The sequence below is a fragment of the Pan paniscus genome, chromosome 20, assembly GCF_029289425.2.
Source record: "Pan paniscus chromosome 20, NHGRI_mPanPan1-v2.0_pri, whole genome shotgun sequence".
NCBI classification, from domain to species: Eukaryota; Metazoa; Chordata; class Mammalia; order Primates; family Hominidae; genus Pan; species Pan paniscus.
In genome coordinates this window covers 53,750,784-53,771,697 of record NC_073269.2, presented here as the reverse complement: position 1 = coordinate 53,771,697, position 20,914 = coordinate 53,750,784, and the positions used below count along the sequence as shown (strand labels likewise).

The window sequence follows — 20,914 nt, the reverse complement described above, 5'->3', positions numbered from 1 at the left end:
CAAGACCCACGGCCGCCTTGACAGGATGACAGGCCTGCTGGGGAGCTCTGCTGCTGCCGGAAGAGGCCTAGGATTTAGGGCTGGGCTACCTGTGCAAAAGAACTGCTCAGAGACAGGGCTTGATGAAAATGCTGTTTCCTGGACGCCACTCATCGGGATTCCCAGGAGTTTGGTCTGCGTGGAGCCCAGGGATGGTCATTTTTCACAAGCATCCCTGGTCATTTGGAAGCAGGTGGGTTTTGTTCTTGTTTTTTGTTTTTTTTTTTTTGAGATAGTCTCACTCTGTCGCCCAAGTTAAAGTGCAGTGGTATGATCACAGCTAACTGGAGCCTCGACCTTCTGGGCTCAAGTGATCCTCCCACCTCTCAGCCTCCCAAGTTGCTGGGACTACAAGCATGCACCACCATGCTCGGCTACTTTTTGTATTTTTTTGTAGAGACGGGGTTTCACCATGTTGCCCAAGCTGGTCTCAAACTCCCGACCTCAGGTGATCCACCTGCCCTGACCTCCCAAAGTGCTGAGATTAGAGGTGTGAGCCACTGCGCCCTGGCCAGTGGGACACTTTTTGAGAAACACACAGGAACTCCAAAGACAGGGTCTCTGCTCCCCTTTCTCCATCCCCGGGACATGCCTGTCATCCACCCATCCATTCATTCAATAAGCATCTACAGAGCACCTACTGCACACCAGGAGCTGAGAACACAGGAAACACAGCCCTCCCTTCTCATCTTCTGCAGTTTGGAGCCTCATGAGAAAGCCAGGCTTGAAGAAATACTCACGGGAAAGAATTTCTTAAAGGAAGACACTCCCGATACACACACACCAACATCCCTGCATCTCAAAAGGATCATGCTGAGCCGAAGATGCTCAACCCAACGGACTCCACAGGGCAGGACTCCCCCTCTGTGAAATTCTAGAAGAGGCAAGGCTGACCCACAATGACAAGGCAAGCCAGTGACTGCTTCTGGGAGCAGGTACTGACCAGGAAGGGGCAAAGGGCAACTTTCTGGCAGTGACGACAATGTGCTGTATCTTGATAGGGGTTAGGACTCATGGAAAGGCATGCTTAAGCTATGTGCATTTTAATGAATGGCTCTCTGCAGCCTCAGCCTCCTGGACTCAAGCAATTCTCCTACCTCAGCCTCCAGATTAGCTCCAGGCAGGGGCCACCACAACTGGCTAAGGTCTTTATTTGTTTTTTGGAGAGATAGGGTCTTATTGTGTTGCCTAGGCTGGTCTCGGACTCCCGGCCTCAAGTGATCCTCCCACCTCGCCCTCCCAAAAAGTGCTGGGATTACAGGTGTGAGCCACCGTGCCTGGCCCCTCTGCGGATTTTACTGTATACGAATTACACTTCAATGAAAAAGGATTGGGAGAGGCTGGGACCAGTGGCTCATACCTGTAATCCCAGCACTTCGGGAGGCCAAAGCAGGCAGATCACCTGAGGTCAGGAGTTCGAGACCAGCCTGGCCAACATGGTGAAACCTCATCTCTACTAAAAATACAAAAACTAACAGGGCGTGGCGGCGGGCGCCTATAATCCCAGCTACTCGGAAGGCTGAGGCAGGGAGAATGTCTTGAACCCGGGAGGCGGAGGTTGCAATGAGCCGAGATAGTGCCACTGCACTCCGGCCTAGGCGACAGAGCGAAACAGCGAGACCCCATCTCAAACACACACACACAAAAAAAAGGAAAAAAAAAAGGGGTTGGGAAAAAAAATGTGTATATATATATATATATATACACATATATATATATACACATATATATATATATACACGCACACACACTGTCCATGAAAGAGTAAGTATACACACAAAAGTAGGAGATCACCGCGCACATTCTAGGGAGAGAAATTCCGCCAGTATAGCAAGGGCTTGCTAAGCTGTGAGCTCAGACTTCTCCCAGGGAGAACTCCCGCACCCAGGCTGGGTGCCAAGTGTCTGAGGTCAATGAGACACTATGCATGCCAGGTGATGGAGGTTATAGTCCAGCTAACTGTCACAGCCACCCTGTGAGGCAGGCACTGTGGACATCTGCCCGCCCAGCCTCACACAGTGGACAAGAGTTGGCATCCAGCCTCTGGAAAGGTGGCTCCGGGGAGCTTCACCTGCAGGTGTCCCTGGACACTGGGCCATCCTCTGCCTCCAGGCAGCAGAGGCCACCAGGCGCTCCCTCAAGGACCCCAGGGGTCTTTAGCAAGGGTCTCACAGCCTCAGACAGATATTCCCGCTCACTCCGTTCCCAAGGTTACCAGGCTGGGACACAGAGGACATAAGAGGCTGAGAGGGGCCACGCTGAAGTTGGCAGCCCCCTAAACAGGCAAGCACTTCAAAGGGAGAGTGCAGAGGGACAGGGTGGGCATGGCAAGGGAATGAAGGTAGCGAGGCCGGGCTGGGGGGTCCAGGGGCATCAACCCTTCCTCTGCAATCCTAGAAACAGCATTTTTGTCCCCAACCTCAAGAGTATACACAGAAGCAATAACAACACTAACAATAGTGACCGTTTACTCTGAGCCAGGCACTTGCAAAACATCTTTTCCACGCTAGACCTTATTTAACAATAAGGTCATCCAAATAAGTATTTATTATCTCTCCTGTACTTCCAGTTCTCTAACCTGGACTAAAGGAGGGAAATAGCTTGCCACCAAGTCACAGGGTTAGAAGGAGCAGAAACAGGACTTTAACCCACACAGCTGACCCAGCTGCCCATCACCTCCAGGGTCATCCTAGGGGTCCATCCCCTGCTGCCAGCCCCACTTCAACTCTTCCTTTATGAGGACGATTTCTGCACAGAGTAACAGAACCTGTACCCCACACTGCATGCACCCAGGTGTGACCCCCAAACCTGTGTAATCAGAAACAACCCACAGGGTTTGAGGCTTGGTGTGGCCAAGACAGGGAATTCACCACAGTCCCAAAAAGGGGATCACAGAAAAAGGACAACCTGATCAAAGCCCACTCCCTGCTGCCTCAGTTTCCCAACCTATGAAATGGGCCTAATGCCACTTTCTTCATAGAACAGGACAGACTCTGGAGGTGCTGAAACAAATTCTGGATCCCAGAAATAACACCACCATTAATAACAATACAATGGAAATGATATGATATCTGGAATTTGCTTTAAAATACCTTGGCAAAAAAGAAAAAATATATGTGCACAGTAGGTAATGGCCAAAAAAAAAAAAACCAGATCAGCAGAAAATTTTTGCAGAAGCTGGTGATGGTTACACAGGGGTGGTTGTGCTATTTTCTCAACTCTCGGTGAGTGCTTTAAAATTTCCTTAACAAAAAGTTAAAAAGGCCGGGTGCATGGCTCATGCTTGTAATCCCAGCACTTTGGGGGGCCTAGGTGGGCAGATCACCTGAGTTCAGGAGTTCGAGACCAGCCTGGCCAACATGGTGAAACCCCTTCTCTACTAAAAATACAACAATTAGCCGTGTGTGGTGGCAGGCGCCTGTAATTCCAGCTACTCGGGAGACTGAGGCACGAGAATTGCTGGAGCCTGGGAGGCGGAGGTTGCAGTGAGCCGATATGGCGCCACTACACTCCAGTCTGGGTGACACAGTGAGAGCCTGTCTCAAAAAAATAAAAAATATAAGTTAAAATAACAATAAATAAATCTGCCAAGCCGAGTCTAGATGGCAAAAAAAAAGAAAAAAGAAAACAAAATAATAATAAGCAAAGACGGCCAGGTGCAGTTGCTCATGCCTATAATCCCAGGACTTTGGGAGGCCAAAGTCGGAGGACTGTTGAGCCCAGAAGTTGGAGACCAGTCTGAGCAATATAGCAAGACCTTGTCTCTATAAAATAAAATAAAATATTTAAAAATAATAGGCCTGGTATGGTGGCTCATGTTTGTAATCCCAGCACTTTGGGAAGCTGAGGCGGGTGGATTGCTTGAGTCCAGGAGTTCGAGACTAGCCTGGCCAACATGGCCAAACACCAGCTCTACAAAAAATACAAAATTAGCTGGGTATCGTGGCCCACATCTGTAGCCATAGCTACTCGGGAGGCTGAGACATAAGAAACACTTGAACCCGGGAGGCGGAGGTTGCAGTGAGCTGAGATCACACCACTGTACTCCAGCCTGGGCGCAGAGAGAGACTCTTGTCTCAAAAAAAAAAAAAAAAAAAAATTAATAAAAATAAAAAATAATAAGAATCAAAGTGAAGCTTCACTGAGCATTCCTGAGAGCCAGGTCCTATCTTTAAAAGCTTTCCAAGTCTTCACTCATTGAAGCTTCACAACACCCAAAGCGGGGAAGCTCTGTTAAAGAAGAGGAAATTGTGGCCCAGTGGGTATCTGGGCATTGTCTTCCTTTTTTTTTTTTGAGACAGAGTCTTGCTCTGTCGCCCTGGCTGGAGTGCAATGGTGCGATCTCAGCTCACTGCAACCTCCGCCTCCCAGTTTCAAGCGATTCTCATGCCTCAGCCTCCTGAGTAGCTGGGATTACAAGCATGCACCACCACGCCTGGCTAATTTTTTTGTATTTTTAGTAGAGACAGGGCTTCACCATGTTGGCCAGGCTGGTCTCGAACTCCTGACCTCAGGTGATCCATCTGCCTTGGCCTCCCAAAGTGCTGGGATTACAGGCATGAGCCACCAATGCCAGCCCTGTGCCTTCCATTTAAAATGCCAACACTGATTGCCTAGGGTTTGGGGGAAAGGCCATAGCGACTTGGGTATCTAATCCTATGGGAGACTCTGCTACTTAATAATAATTATTCCAATCACAGCCACTCACATTTTTTGGGCGCTTGCTATACCCCAGGCACTGTGCTGAACACTAAGCATGCCTGAGGTGGGTTTCCTCTCATGCCCACTCTTCCAGTTGGGGAAACTGAGGCACGGTACAGGGAAGCCCTGTGTGCCTCATGCCGGAGCAGCCTGCTGCGTGCCCTCTGCTGCCATGCAGTTTAGAATGCCAACATTGTTCCTCGTGTGCCTTTCAGGAAGACAATGGGGACCTTTCAGAGCGGAGGAGTCAGCATGAGTCCCGCAGGAGAACAGTAATCATAGTGAAAACAACAGCAGCATCATTTGCTAGTTCCTGAAAGCGACTGCCTGCCCAGCTTGGCAGAACATTGCTTCGTTCAGCCTCACAGCAGACCCTACGAGGGAGGCATCATGGGCCCATTTTATAGACAAGGAAACTGAGGCCATGCAAAGGAATTGCTTGCCCAGGGTCACACTGCAATTAAGCAGAGAAGCCAGCATTCCATCCAACGCCTGCCAATTAAGGGGGTCACACTCCCCAGGAGAAATAAACTGCCTAAGAATGACAGGTGACACCGACACTGACTGACAAGGCTACCTTGGCACTTTATGGGTGTTTGGGGACCCTCACAAGAGCCTTACCAAGTAGGTACTGATATGAACCCACTTAACAGAGGGGAAAACCAAGGCCCCAAGCAAGCCCCCTGTCCACAGCCATTCAGCCAGCAAATAGCAGAACTGGGATTAGAACCAACAGACAGGGCCCAGAGCCCACGCTCCTGACCTCCACACCAGGTGGCAAGCACATGACGCAGGCCATAAGCAGGAGGAAGAGGCAAGAGGTCATCAGACGCAAGGAGGTCACCTGAGGCAAAGACACGTGCAGCCTGGAGACGCTGCCTGGGCGACAGGTGGGATCACATTGAACAGGAGAGAAAGAGAACAACTTTCTTCAAGGTGCAGCATGAGGGGCCGGGCACGGTGGCTCACGCCTGTAATCCCAGCACATTGGGAGGCCAAGGCGGGAGGAGTGCTTGAACAGGAATTCAAGACCAGCCTGGGCAACACAGTGAGACCTCGTCTTTACCAAAAATACTAAAACTCCCTGGGCGTGGTGGCGTGCACCTGTAGTCCCAGCTACTGGGGAGGCTGAGATGCGAGGCTCACTTGAGCCCAGGAAGGATAATGCTGCAGTGAAAAGTGATGGCGCCACTGCACTCCAGCCTGGGTGACACAGCAAGATTCTGTCTCAAAAAAATAAAAAAAGATGCAATGTGCAACATCAAAGGTGCTCCGTAAGAGCTACCAAAAGACAAATCATTGGCCCTTGATCTAGCAATCCCACTTCCAGGAGTCCATCCCACAGGCGTACTCATTTCCCTGTAACGTGTGGACGTATGCCTTCCCACGCTTCACACAGAAACGTCTGGAAACACCTCCACGTCCATAACAGTAAAGGAGGATTCACCCACACAGAGGAATACCATGCAGCCAAGAAAAAGATAGAGGAAGACCTACATTGGTAGGGTCTCCCAGGGAGATGAAGCGTGGAAAAAAAGCAATGGATAGACCAGACTACCATCTGTGTAAGATGAATAGTTTTTTGTTTGTCTGTTTGTTTTAGATAGAGTCTCGCTGTGTCGCCCAGGCTGGAGTGGAGTGCAGTGCTGCCGCAATCTCGGCTCACCACAACCTCCGCCTCCTGCGTTCAAGCAATTCCCCTGCCTCAGGCTCCTGAGTAGCTGGGATTACAGCCATGCACCACCATGCCCAGCTAATTTTTGTATTTTTAGGAGAGATGGGGTTTCACCATGTTGGCCAGGCTGGTCTTGAACTCCTGACCGCAGGTGATCTGCCCACTTCAGCCTCCCAAAGTGCTGGGATTACAGGCGTGAGCCACCATGCCCGGCCTGAATAGTTTTAAACACATAACATCCATATATAAAAGTACATGCACAGAACATCAGAATGGAGGTGCTGTCTCTGGGGAAGAGAGCTATGGGACCAGGGACTCTGGAGAGGTTAGAGGGAGAGACATCATCTTTAGTGTTCTGAATTTGCCCCGTGTGTGTATCACTTAGAACAAAAGGAACAAAAGGCAGACAGAGAAAAAGATGATGTCTCAGACCACCCAGACAGAATGAATGAAACCCCACAGCGGCTAATCCAACCGTTCTCTCTCCTCCTCCTGGACTGTGTCCCAAGGTCTTAACTGATCCCCAGGGCCCTGTCACACAGTAGGCCCTCAGGAAGTTTAATTGGGAACAATTAAAGAAACAAAGGCCTTCTCTGCTTTTGCCAACACTCCTTTCCCCCTCCCCTCAATGAATACATACACTCATACACAAAACTAATTGTCACCAAACTAGAAATGCCTTAGAAAACTCTCCCTCTCCACTGGGGAAACTTGCGTGTCACTGAGACACAAAAGCTTCAGTCAACTGGGACAAAACTCTACTGGTGGTACTCCAGGCGGAGGAGAATGCGAGGGACGGAACCAGGAGACACTCCCTGGGGACCCCTCAACCAAACGCTCCCCATGCGTCTCTAGTGTGGCATAAGGTGCATCCTACCAGGGAGCTAGCTCAGACAAGACAGGTGACAAAAAACCAGAGGGATATGAAGGGGTGAGTAAGGAGGGGGCAATTCTTCTGCTGGGGGAGCAGGCAGCAGTTGTCATCGTGGACACGGCACGGGTGACTGCTCTTGTTTCTACTAAGTGAGGGTGCCTGGTGGGGGAAGAAAGCTCAAATATGACCAGGGCAAGATAACCATACTCCCCACCCCTCTCCCCTGCAGGGCGGGAGAGGGGAAATGGCAGCCCCTCTGCCTTCCAAGCCCAGGCGGCCTGGAAAGGAATGCCATGTTTTCCTGTTTCCAATTAACTTCCCCTACCAGCAGCCTTCTGCATTCTTGAGACCTGGAGTCAAGGCAGCCTGGCGGGTGGGGGTTGAGAGCTGGCGGGGGAACTGGGCTGCTGGCTAGACCTGGGCTACAAGGTGGCCCACGGGAACCTGGGGAGCCCTATACACCCCCAGGAACTCCCCCTTCATAGGCCTCTGGGTGCTGATCCCCTGGCCCTTCCACAGCCTGGGGCACACCCCACCTCCTGAAGGAAGGTTAGGGAAGGGCCAGAGGCCTCTGGGAAGGAAGTCAGCCGGGAGACCCTCTAGGGCCTCACTCGGACTTCTCCCACCAGCCCCCCAAAAAGATCAGTTCCTACATTCAGCCAGCACTCAATCTTGAGAGATCTGGGTGTCCCCACAGCCCCTCTCCTCCTGCCCACCTCCCCCGAGAATTCTTATTACTTATGCCTGTCATCTCGCCAAGGGAAATAACTGCACTTAAAGGAGGGGACAGTGGCTGCGGGGATAAGGGGTCCCTTAAAGCTCCTGGGATCAGACCCCATGAAGCACCATCTCCCCAGTTCTATTGACAAATACGGAATCCCCACCACTAGTCTCTGCCGTCTGGCTTGGAGTCCCAGCTCGGCCGTGGAACATGCTTCCCCTGGCCTCAGTTTCCCCATCTGTAAAATGGCAAGATCACCTGTTATTACCTCCTACACCGGGTGAGCTGGGTCCAGCCCCTCTCCGTCAGCCCCCCAGCCCGTCTCCCTCAGCCCCCCAGCCCCTCTCCCTCAGCCCCCCAGCCCCTCTCCCTCAGCCCCCCAGCCCCTACAGCTAAGCATGTATTCCGCATGGGTAAAGTGCTGAAGGGGTAGGGGCCTAGTCCCCAAAGCGCTCAGAGGGTGGGTGTCACTGAAGGGGAATTGTTCGTTTGCAGTTGGCCTTCCCAGACCACAGGGAATTCTTCTGGGGCAAAGGTGTTCTGCTATTCACCTTTACATTTTTTATTTTATTTATTTATTTATTTTTTTTTTGAGACAGGGTCTCACTCTTGCCCAGGCTTGAGAGCAGTGGCACAATCACGGCTCACCCCAGCTTCAAACTCCTAGGCTCAAGCAATCCTCCCACCTCAGCACCCCCAAGTAGCTAGGACCACAGGCGAGTGCCACCATTTTTTGTAGACACAGGGTCTCACCGTGTTGCCTAGGCTGGTCTTAAAATCCAGGGCTCAAGCAATCCTCCAGCCTCGGTCTCCCCAAGTGTTGGGGTTACAGGTGTGAGCCACGGCACCCGGCCTTAAATTTAAATGCCAGTCAGATTACCTGAGGTCAGGACCTCAAGACCAGCCTGGCCAACATGGCGAAATCCCGTCTTTACTAAATATACAAAATTTAGCCAGGTGTGGTGGTGGGTGCCTGTAATCCCAGCTACTCCGGACGCTGAGGCAGGACAATCGCTTGAACCTGGGAGGCAGAGGTTGCAGTGAACCAAGATCAGGCCATTGCACTCCAGCCTGGGCAACACAGCGAGACTCTGTCTCAAAAAAAAAAAAAAAAAAAAATTAAATGCCACCAGTTGACATTCCTCCCCTGTGCCCACACTGCGTACCCGGCCTGCTGAATGATAAATATGAATGACACGTTTGGATAATACTTTTACCCACCTCCAGGTCACTTAAAGGAACTATAATTACCCCCACTTGCAGATGAGAAAACAGGACCAGCAGTTAAATGACCTGCCTAAGGTTACAGAGTGGATCATGCCAAGGAGAACAGGCAAGAAAGTTCTCCGCTAGCTGCATCAAAGGGCCATGGTGTGGCAAAGCGACAGTGGGTCACAGGGCATAGGAACAACCAGACATCAACAGTCCCAAACAGTTCAGCTTCTCTCTTCTCTACTTCAGGGCTGAGTAGCAGCAAATGGGGCCAAGTCCCCCGCTCAGGTAGAGAAGGGAGAAGATGACAGTGGGGCCAGCTCCCAGGTACCCCGAGCCCATCACTGGCCAGGCCTGGGGCTCCCCCTCCCCCACTCCTCACACACCTTCAGTTCTCAGTTCCTGCAGGCAATTCTCCATTCCAGCCACAAGTGAAATGATCCTGCCCTCAGCCCAACTTCGAGATGCATCTTACCCCTTCTCAAAACCAGCTCCCAGGGAAAAAAAAAATCTGGCCGCTTCTTCTAAGTATTATCTACATTTCCGAACCAGGTCCACTGAAGTCAGGGGGACAAAATGCCAAAGGGTGGGACAGAAGAAGAGCTTAACAGTTTTGAGCTAAGCTGGAAAAACTCCAGGAGGTTACAAATTGGGGCTCTGTGTGACCCAGGGCTGTGTGACCCTGGGCAAGCTTCTTAACCTCTCTGAGCCTCCATGAACCTGTCTGGAAAACGAGAATAATGTCTGTCCCGTCTCTATTTCCTCCTTGGACTGTGGCCAGCGTGGAATGTACTTAGCAGCAGTGGAATAAAGCTCCCTAGTTTGATATTGTTATTAATATTTCCATCTTGAGCGGGGAGCTATGAGGGAAGGCAAGGGAGGTCAACATGTCCCAAAAGTCCTACCAGTGCATGGGAAGGGGGTGCTTCCTGAGTTGTCCTCCCGTTTTCTCATGACCCAGGGCAGGTCAGAGTTGACAAAGCCCCCCACACCCACCCCAGGTGCTGGGAGAGGTTAAAAGCACAGAGAGCTTATCATGAATCTCAGGCCTTGATGCCTTGGATGTTTCTAGTTTCCCTTTCAAGTGCCCTCCGTAAAGAGATGTAAGAGAAAGGCACCCCTAGATCTGTATTATACTATGGGGTGGGTAGGTAGGTGTGTGTGTGTGTTGGGGGGTGACAAAAGGGGACGATGGTCAGGGCATGGGCCCGGGCACAGACTGCAGCCCACCAGGATGGGGACACCAGAGAGCTAGGACCTGTCACCTGGGCCTCCCCGGGAGAGCTGACACCGCGGCCTCTGACCCCACCTCCCGGGGAAGTTCAGCTGCTCAGAACCACAAAGCAAAACAAAGGGGCGCGGAGAGGAAGAAGCCGCAGTGCCTCCCAATCACCGCCGGCGCCCGAGCCCGAGCCTAGCCCTCCCGCGGCTCCTTGCCCAGTCCTCCCGGCTGGCCGCGCACCAAGGCCCAAGCAGCCCCTGGTCCCTCGTCTCCCCGCGGCCGCCCGTGACAGGAGTCGGGGAAGCAGACGAGGGGCAGCCGGGGATGGCAAAACCAGATGGCTCCATCCCTCCTCCCTCCTCCTCCATCCCTCCCTCCGGGTGCCCGCGGCCTGGCTGCCCTCCGCAGGGGCCCGGGGAGGCCGCAGGCCCAGCTCGTCCGGGCTCACCCCGGGGAAAGGGCTGCCTTTGTCTAAAGGTCACCACCCGAGCGCGGTGCCCCGGCCGGGCCTGGTGCCTCCCGTTCCCAGGCCGAGGGGGAGGAGATGGGGGGCCGCCCCGAACCTCGGGAAGTGACAGGAGGCGCTCACCCCCCCACCCCCGTAACGGCCCCCTCCGGGATGAGCCTCAGCTGGGGGTGGGGGAGGGGGTCACCTCCCTCTACTGCCGGGGGCTGGGGGTCAAGTCAACTCCTTTCATTGTTTAGGGGCGGTGCGGAGGGGGGAGCCCCGGTGGCCTCCTTCCCCATCCATCCCTCCCCAGCTTTCCAGGGCCCCCCACTGTCCGCGACACCCACGGGAGGGATTTGGGGAGGGGGCGCAGGGGCCGAGCGAGGCGGGGAGATGCAGGCTCTCCGCCTCCGGCCGGGAGATCACCGCCCGCTGCCCGGTGGCCTTCGCCTTCCCCGAAAGGCGGGGAGCGGGGCGAGGGGAGGGGGCCGGGCCGGGGAGGGGGTCTCCGCGCCCCTCCCCCCGTGGAACGTTAAGTCTCCTCTCTCCGCCGCTCCATTGTATCCCCGGCAGCCGGCGGGAGGGCCGGGGAGGCACTGGGCGCCGGGTCTGGGCAGGGAAGCCGGTTGGGGGGGGGGTCCCCGTAGGATCGGGGCGGCGGCGGTGGTGGAAGAGACGCGGGGCTGGGGGTGCCGGTGGCGGTGGGCGCCGAGCAGGAAAAAAAAAAAAAAAAAAAGGAGGCAGCGGGCGCTGCGCCCCGGCTGGGGGGCTGAGTGTGTGAGTGTCGCGGGGGTGGGTTCGGCCCAGGCTCCGGCTCCCCCCACACACACCCTCGCCGCCAACCCCCACTCCCCCCTCGCTTTTGCGCCCTGTCACAGCCCCGACTCGCAGGTAGAGAGAGTTAAGAGATTTAAAGAGAAATTGCTACATTGTGAGAAACTCACCCTGATGTTTGAGCAGCCGTCGGCGCGGGGTCTCCGAGACGGCCCCGCACGGGCTGCAAAGGGAGGACCCAGAAGGGGCCGGCCGGCCGGGCCGGTCAGCGCACTGCCTGATCGCATGGCGGCCGCTCGGCAGCCGCTGCCGGGCCCCCGCCGCCGCCCCGCGCCCAGGCCCGCGCGCCCCGGGCCCGCGCCCGTTCCGGGGAGCGCCCCTCGGGTATGCAAAAAAAAAAATTTTTTTTTAATTAAATGCAAACGGAAAAAAAAAAAAAACCTCTCAGGTTTTGTGTTCCGCCCCCCCCTTCCTCCTCCTCCTCCTCCTCCTCTTCCCTCCGCCCTCGCCGGAGGAGGGGCTTCAGGAATCCCCGCCCCGCGTCCGGGCGGACCAGCCCCGGCCCCGCCAGGCCGAGCGGCGGGCCCCGGAGCCAATGGGAGGCTGCGGACGTCCGGGGACTGGGCCCTCCGCGCCGGCGCCGCCCCCGCCCCCAGCCCCAGTCCCGGGGGTTCAGGGGCGCGCCTGCTCGAGCTCGGGTGTAGTTTGTCGACTGCCTCGAGCCGTGATCTGGATGCTGGGGCGCGGGGGAGCTGAAGGGATCCGCGCTCCCAGACCGCCGGTCCGGCTGGGGAGGGGGCGCCGTGCGTCCTGGGCGCGTCCCCCTAGGCGGAGGACGGTCGTCCGGCGGGAGGACGCGTCCAGGGGGAGCGCCGCAGGTTCGAAAAGATAGCGGGAGTCGAGGATGAAGGAAATGGAGGGGATGGAGGGGAGTTCCCCCCGGAGGTGGGACCGCGCCGGAGCCCGGAGTTGGAGCCTGACAGGGTGGAAGGCGGCGGGGACTTCGGGGTGACAGGCCGGGACCCCAGGCCTGGCTCGATCACTCACCCTAGCTGGTCTCCATCGAGCCACGGCGGCGCCGGGGAGGCGGGTCGGGCCTGCCTCGGAGCCTGTCCCCGGCCGCTCTGGCCGCGCTGATGGGATTCCCAGAAGCCCCAGGACGCCGCGGTGGTGTCGGGTCCGTTTCCGCCCCACCAGGCCGTAAACGTCCTGCTGGCGGGACACGGATTCACGCGTTGCCCTTAGCGAGCGCTTGGTGAGCGCCCACTGTGTGCGCTGCGCGGTGCTGGGGGCCCAGTGGGGACACAGAGCCCCCGGACCTGCCCTCCGGAGGCTTGCAGCCCAGGGAGATTTATACTTTGTTTTAGTCCCTTCTGCCTCCCCAGTGCTCTAGAAAAGCTCGTGCACACAGTAGGTGAATTCGGGTTGAATAAATGAGTAATCGAGACAGATTGTGATTTTGTTGTTGTGTTATATTTTGTTTTGTTTTGAGACGGAGTTTCGCTCTTTCGCCCAGGCTGGAGTGCAGTGGCACGATCTAGGCTCACCGCAACCTCCGTCCCCTGGGTTCAAGCTATTCTCGGCCTCCCAAAGTGCCCGGCCTCTGTTTTTTTAAGCCTTAACATGTGTTCTAGTATCTTGGCGGTACTAACCATAATATTTACTTCAACGTATTTTTTTTTTAATAATTTATCGGCCAGGCGCAGTGGCTCACACCTGTAATCCCAACACTTTGGGAGGCCGAGGAGGGTAGATCACCTGAGGTCAGGAGTTCGAGACCAGCCTGGCCAACATGGTGAAACCCCTTCTCTACTAATAATACAAAACTTAGCTGGGCGTGGTGGTGCACGCCTCTAATCCCAGCTGCTTGGGAGGCTGAGGCAGGAGAATCGCTTGAATCCGGAAGGCAGAGGTTGCAGTGAGCCGAGATCACACCATTGCACTCCAGCCTGGGCGACAAGAGGGAAACTCTGTCTCAAAAATAGTAATAATAATAATAATTTATCCAGCCTGGGCAACATAGCGAGACCCTGTCCAAACAAAAATTAGCCCAGCATGGTGGTGTGTGCTTGTAGTCCCAGCTACTTGGGAGGCTGAGGCAGGAGGATCGCTTGAGTCCAGGAAGTCGAGGTTGTAGTTCCCCATAGTCATGCCACTGCACTCCAGTCTGGGAGACAGCAAGACCCTGTCTCAAAAAAAAAAAAAGAAGAAGAAGAAGGAATTAATTGTGAGAGACCACAGAGGGTAAGGGCCCTGACTGAAACCAGTCAGCCCCTGGTTCATATCCTGCCTTTGCCACTTTCTTGCTGTGTGAGAGTGGACAAATTACCTCACCTCTGTGTGTCCTCATCTTTAACATGCTGATAATAATAGGCCTCATTTCATAGGGTCATGAGGAAGAATGAGCTAGGGAGAGCTGCACCTGAGAGGAAGTGCCATATAAATGCTGGCCGTTATCATTAGTAAGTAAAAAGGAAGTTATCAGTTCCACAAGTGAATACCTTATGCAATGTCCCAAACATAAAAGCATGATAGATCTATAACTTAGTACAGTGGTGTTCACCGCAACACTATTTACAATAGCAAAGACATGGAATCAACTCAGGTGCCCATCAACAGTGGATTGGATAAAGAAAATGTGATAAATGTACACCATGGAATACTATGCAGTCATAAAAAAGAATGAAGCCTGGTGTGATGGCTCACACCCGTAATTCCAGCACTTTGGGAGGCCGAGGCAGGTGGATCACTTGAGGTCAGGAGTTGGAGACCAGCCTGGCCAACAAAGGGAAACCCCATCTCTACTGAAAATACAAAAATTATCTGGGTGTGGTGGCGGGCACCTGTAGTCCCAGCTACTCGGGAGGCTGAGGCAGGGGAATTACTTGAGCCTGGGAGGCGGAGGTTGCAGTGAGCCGAGATAGCGCCGTTGCACTCCAGGCTGGGCAACAGAGCAAGACTCTGTCTCAAAAATAAATAAATAAATAAATAATGAAATAATGTCCTTTGCAGCAACACAGATGCAGCTGGAGGTCATTATCCTAAGCAAATTGACACAGGAACAGATAACCAAATACCTCATCTTCTCACTTATAAGTGGGAGCTAAACATTGGGTATGCATGGACATGAAGATGGGACAGATAAACACTGGGGACTACCAGAGTGGGGACGTAGGGATAGGAGACAAATGTTGAAAAACTAACTTTCAGGGGCGGGCATGGTGGCTCATGCCTGTAATCCCAGCCCTTTGGGAGGCCGAGGCAGGAGGAACACGAGATCAGGAGTTCAAGACCAGCCTCGCCAACATAGTGAAACCCTGTCTCTACTAAAAATACAAAACTTAGCCAGGCATGGTGGCACATGCCTGTAGTCCCAGCTACTTGGGAGGCTGAAGTGGGAGAATCGCTTGAACCTGGGACACAGAGGTTGCAGTGAGCCGAGACCATGCCATTGCACTCCAGCCTGGGCGACAGAGTGAGACTCTGTCTCAAAAAAAAAGACAAAACAAAACTAACTTTCAGGTACTATGCTCAGTACCTGGGTGACGGGCTCATTCGTACCCCAAACCTAGGCATCATGCAATAAAAGAAAAAAAAAGCCTCCATGGCCCAGGTGTGTAGGGGCTCACACCCATAATCCCAGCACTTTGGGAGGCCAAGGCAGGCAGATCACTTGAGGTGAGGGGTTCCAGAGCATCTTGTTCAACGCAGCGAAAATACAAAAATTACAAAATCTAATGTATTAAAAATACAAAAATTAGCCCGGCATGGTGGTGTATGCTGAGGCACGAGAATTGCTTGAACACCAGAGGTCGAGGCTGCAGTGAGCCAAGATTGCGCCACTGCACTCCAGCCTGGGCAACAGAGCAAGAGTCTGTCTCAAAACAAACAAACAAACAAACAGGCCGGGCACGGTGGCTCATGCCTGTAATCCCAGCATTTTGGGAGGCCGAGGCAGGTGGATCACCTGAAGTCAGGAGTTCGAGACCAGCCTGGCCAACATGGTGAAACCCCGTCTCTACTAAAAATACCAAAATTAGCCAGGCGTGGTGGCATGTGCCTGTGTTCCCAGCTACTCAGGAGGCTGAGGCAGGAGAATCACTTGAACCCGGGAGGTGGTGGTTGCAGTGAGCTCAGATTGCGCCACTGCACTCCCGCCTGGCAACACCCCAAGACTGTCTCAAAAAAATAATAATAATAACACAAAAGAAATTAGCCAGGCATGGTGGCGCACACCTATAATCCCAGCTACTCTGGAGGCTGAGGCAGGAGAATTGCTTGAACCCGGCAGGCAGAGGTTGCAGTGAGCCGGGATCACGCCACTGCACTCCAGCCTGGGCGAGAGTGAGACTCCGTCTCAAACAAAAACAAGTCCGGGCGCGGTGGCTCACGCCTGTAATCCCAGCACTTTGGGAGGCCAAGGCAGGTGGATCACCTGAAGTCAGGAGTTCGAGACCAGCCTGGCCAACATGGTGAAACCCCCCCCCCATCTCTACAAAAATACAAAAAGTAGCTGGGCGTGGTAGAAGACGCCTGTAATCCCAGCTACTGGGGAGGCTGAGGCAGGAGAATCGCTTGAACCTGGGAGGCGGAGGTTGCAGTGAGCCGAGATCACGCCATTGCACTCCAGCCTGGGCAACAAAAGTGAGACTCCATCTCAAAAACAAAACAAACAAGCAAACAAAAAAACAAAAACAAGCAGTGATCATCCACCACCCACTGGAGGTGTGTGGACCCTCTGAGAAGCAGCAGTATACACTTTTTTTACTTTATGTTTGTATAGTCTGAGTCTTCCTAACTCTGTACTTCCACAGCCACTGATGGAGCTACACTTTTAGAGTGTTAACTGGGTGGTGAACACAGTTTCTGATGAGAACTGCCCACAGGGGAGAGACCTTTAGTTACCCCCATCATACAGTGTAGAAAACTCAATTGGCTCCGAGAAGGGAAGTGTTTTGCCCAGTCACGCACCCACTAAGTGAGACGCAGCCCTCATCTGAAGCCTTCACTGTACACTGGGACCTGAAGTGTAGCACTTGTGTTTCTGTCATAGCTGCCAGCCCCGGGGGACTCAGAACTAGGGGACTCACTGGAGACTTCGTCAGAGTTTATTCATTCATATTTTTTTAGTATCTAGTGTGTCAAGGATCCTGTGGTGACCAACACCACCCGGGTTCCTGCCTCCCACACAACTCACAATCTATTTGCCTCCCACACAACTCACAATCTATTTGCCTCCCACACAACTCACAATCTATTAGGCAACACAGCCAACAAGCAAGTAAGCAAATAAGTCGCTTAATTAGCCTCGGTTTGCGGGCCTCAGTTTACCTCCCTTGGTCATGCCCTTTTTGGCAGTTCCCAGGTTCCTTTGGTACATTGTAGAATATCCACTGCCCCTAAAACAGTGCTTGGTGCTTAGTAAATGCTCAATAAAAGTTTGCTGAATAGATATTAACAACATCCACCCACCTCATACACACACCTGACCTCTTAGGGAGATGGTCTTGGGGCCATGCCACTTGGAATGGCTCTGGTAGGGTGCAGAGGACACCAACAAGAAGCCAGCCCTGGCCCCGTGCAGTGGCTTACGCCCGTAACCCTAGCACTTTGGGAGGCTGAGGTGGGCAGATTGCCAGAGCTCAGGAGTTCGAGACCAGCCTGGGCAACACGGCGAAACCCCATCTCTACAAAAACAGAAAAAATTAGCTGGGCGTGGTGGTGCGCACCTGTAGTACCAGCTACTTGGAAGGCTGAGGGAGGAGAATCGCTTGAACCGGAAAAAGGGAGGTTGCAGTGAGCTGAGATCGCGCCACTGCACTCTAGCCTGGGTGACAGAGGGAGATTCCGTCTCAAAAAACCAAAAAAACTCAGGCCGGGCACGGTGTCTCATGCCTGTAATCCCAACACTTTGGGATGCTGAGGCAGGTGGACCACCCGAAGTCGGGAGTTTGAGACCAGCCTGACCAACATGGAGAAACCCCATCTCTACCAAAAATACAAAATTAGCTGGGCATCGTGGCACATGCCCGTAATCCCAGCTACTCAGGAGGCTGAGGACAGAGAATTGTTTGAATCCGGAAGCCGGAGGTTGCAGTGAGCCGAGATCGCGCCATAGCACTCCAGCCTGGGCAACGAGAGCGAAACTCCATCTCAAAAAAAGATAAAAAGAGGCCAGCCCCATGCCTAGCCATGGCTGATAGCCATTAGTCCCCACCCTGCCTGAGTGACCCTGGGACAAGTCGCTGAACCTGTCTGGGTCTGACTGCTCAGCTCAGTTACTTCTTTCTTTTTCTTTTTTCTTTTCTTTTCTTCTCTTTCTTTCTCTTTTTCTCTCCTTTTTCTTTCTCTCTTTCCTCCTTCCTTCCTTCCCTTCTCTCTCTATCCTCTCTTCTTTTTTTCTGAGATGGAGTTTCACTCTTGTTGCCCAGGCTGGAGTGCAATGGCGCGATCTCGGCTCACTGCAACCTCCGCCTCCCAGGTTCAAGCAATTCTCCTGCCTCAGCCTCCCAAGTAGCTGGGATTATAGGTGTGCACCACCATGCCCAGCAAATGTTTATTTTTATTTTTTTCAGTACAGACAGAGTTTCACCATGTTGGTCAGGCTGGTTTTGAACTCCTGACTTCAAGTGATCCACCTGCCTTCAGCCTCCCAAAGTCCTGGGATTACAAGCGTGAGCCACCGTGCCCAGCCCTTTCTCTCTCTCTCTCTCTCTCTCGTTCTTTCTTTTTTTAGATGATGGAGTCTTGCTCTGTCGCCCAGGATGGAATGCAGTGGCTCAATCTTGACTCACTGCAACCTCCATCTCCCAGGTTCAAGCAATTCTCCTGCCTCAGCCTCCCAAGTAGCTGGGACTACAGATGCGCGCATACCACCACGCCCAGCGAATTTTTTGTATTTTTAGTAGAGACGGGTTTTCACCATATTGGTCAGGCTGGTGTTGAACTCCTGACCTTGTCATCTGCCCGCCTTGGCCTCCCAAAGTTCTGGGATTACAGGCATGAGCCACCTCACCCTTCCTTCCTTCCTTTCTCTTTCTCTCTCTATCTTTCTTTCTCTTTCTTTGTTTCTTGACAGTCACACAAGCTGGAGTGCAGTGGCGCAATCTCAGCTCACTGCAACGCGCGCCTCCAAGGGTTGAAGCGATTCCAAGCAGCTGGGATTACAGGCACCCGCCACCATGCCCAGCTAGTTTTTGTATTTTTAGTAGAGACAGGGTTTCATCATATTGGCCAGGCTGGTCTCGAACTCTTGGCTTCAAGTGATCCCCCCATCTTGGCCTCCCAAAGTGGTGGGATTACAGGCACCAACTCAGTTCTTAATGGGGGACTCATAACTTGCATATGATTCTCAAATGGAATTCTTTACACGATCCCTTGGTACAGCATCTGGGTTTTAGCTACCAGGCAGTGGAACTAAGGGGGTGGATCAAAGGGCATTGATTCCCTGGCAATCCCTGCCCTGGGAGAGCAAACGTCTGTTTTTCCTGCTCTGTCCTGTCTGTCCCCTGGCATCCTGGAAAGCCTGTCCAAGTTTCAGAGTTAATGAGTGAGTGTGGTCCACACTGTTCTAGAATCAGTGGGGAAGGTCAGAGACAGCCAAAGGGATGACCAAAGACCAGTGTTGGGGATCAATATGGGCCCAGATCGAAAGAGACCTGCTGTCCTTCGGGAGTGACACGCCCCTTCTATTTGAGAATCAGGCGCAAGTTATGAGTCCTAGGTTAAGCACTGAGTTAGGCCGTCAGACCCAGACAGGTTCAGCGACTTGTCCCCAAGGCCAGCCAGGCAGGGTGGGGACTAAATCAGTACACCCAGGTGTTCTGTGGCTGAGTCACCAGATGAACCTAGGGCAAGTCACTTCTCCAGCTCCTCCATTTTCTCATCTCTTCAATGGGAGTGTATTGTCAGGCACCCAAATCTGCCCCTGTCCCCAAACATTTTATTATGAAAATGTTCAGGCCAGGCGCGGTAGCTCACTTCTGTAATCCCAGCACTTTGGGAGGCCAAGGCGGGAGGATCACCTGAGGTCGGGAGTTCAAGACCAGCCTGACCAACATGGAGAAACCCCGTCTCTACTAGAAATACAAAAATTAGCAAGGCGTGGTGGCGCATGCCTGTAATCCCAGCTACTCGGGAGGCTGAGACAGGAGAATCGCTTGAACCCGGGAGGCGGAGGTTGTGGGTGAGCCGAGATCGCGCCATTGCACTCCAGCTTGGGCGACAAGAGCGAAACTCCGTCTCAAAAAAAAAAAAAAAAGAAAGAAAGAAAAGCAAAGAAACGAAAAGAAAATTTCTCCAATCCAAGTTGTTTCTCGACCTGGGAGGCTGCTGGTGCCACATGGAGTTTTAGTTTTCTGTAGAGCGGCGCACAAGATACGTGCATTTTCCCGTATGCATGTAAGAACCAGAGGAAAGAAATGAAAAGCCTTGCCCAATCCAAAAACACCCCTGCGTCCCCTCCAGGTTCTGTTAAATAAGGGCGAGGGGAACAAGTTTCCATTGGAGACGTTTCCGGGTCCGGATTTTAGCAGCTAGGCGGTGGAAATAAAGAGGGGGATGAGAGGGCATTGATGCCGGGGCGATCTCCGCCCTCTGACCGCTCCCTTCAAATGCGGCTGGGACCGCGGAGTGCGCCGCCCCAGCTCCTGGCCCTGCCCGCCCGCGCCGAGCGTCCGGAGCGCCCAGACTGCGAGCCGCCGCGAAATCAGGCAACTGCGCGCCCAGCCCTGCCTCGGGTCCTCAGCGCGGCAAGTGCCGGGGGCGGAGCCCAGCCGCCTATTGGCCCAGGTCTGGGGGCGGAGCCACGACTCCATCACCGTCCCAACCCCAACCCCCCATCGGGTTAAATGGGCCTCTCGCCGGTCGGGGGATTATTCGTCGGGAGGCGGGGCCTGGGTTTGTTTACACACTATCATTGGCCAGATTTGAATCGGGCCTACTGCGGGCGGGCCACGGGGCGGGGCTACAGCGGGCCACGGCCGCCGCCTGACAGCTTCTGGGAGGCAGGGCCAGTCCTGGACTCGCGGTCCCTGAGCACCGCGATCCCTGGAGCTGGGGTACCCTCGGCGGATGCGGAGAGTCGGGCGTTGGGGGGCGCAGGTTGGGGCTTCTGCCTGTCCGTTTTTTGACAAACACTAACCAAGGGGTGAGGTTGAGTAGCATTGTTTTTTTTGTTGTTGTTCTCGTAAAAATTTGTGGAAAAAAAAAAAAAAAAGACCAGAAACAACCTAGTTGTCCATCGATGG

The 20,914-nt window shown here is 53.6% G+C and overlaps 1 protein-coding gene across 2 annotated transcripts in view; it reads right to left on the bottom strand.

Moving 5' to 3' along the window:
- The window catches only part of BICRA (BRD4 interacting chromatin remodeling complex associated protein), a 100,812-nt gene extending 84,965 nt beyond the window's left edge, over window positions 1-15,847 (bottom strand). For both annotated transcript variants that reach the window (XM_034946664.3, XM_055103491.2), the window contains exon 1: window positions 11,837-15,847. The gene's annotated coding sequence lies outside the window, so the exon portion shown is untranslated. The remainder of the gene's footprint in view (window positions 1-11,836) is intronic.
- Window positions 15,848-20,914: the final 5,067 nt, after the last annotated feature.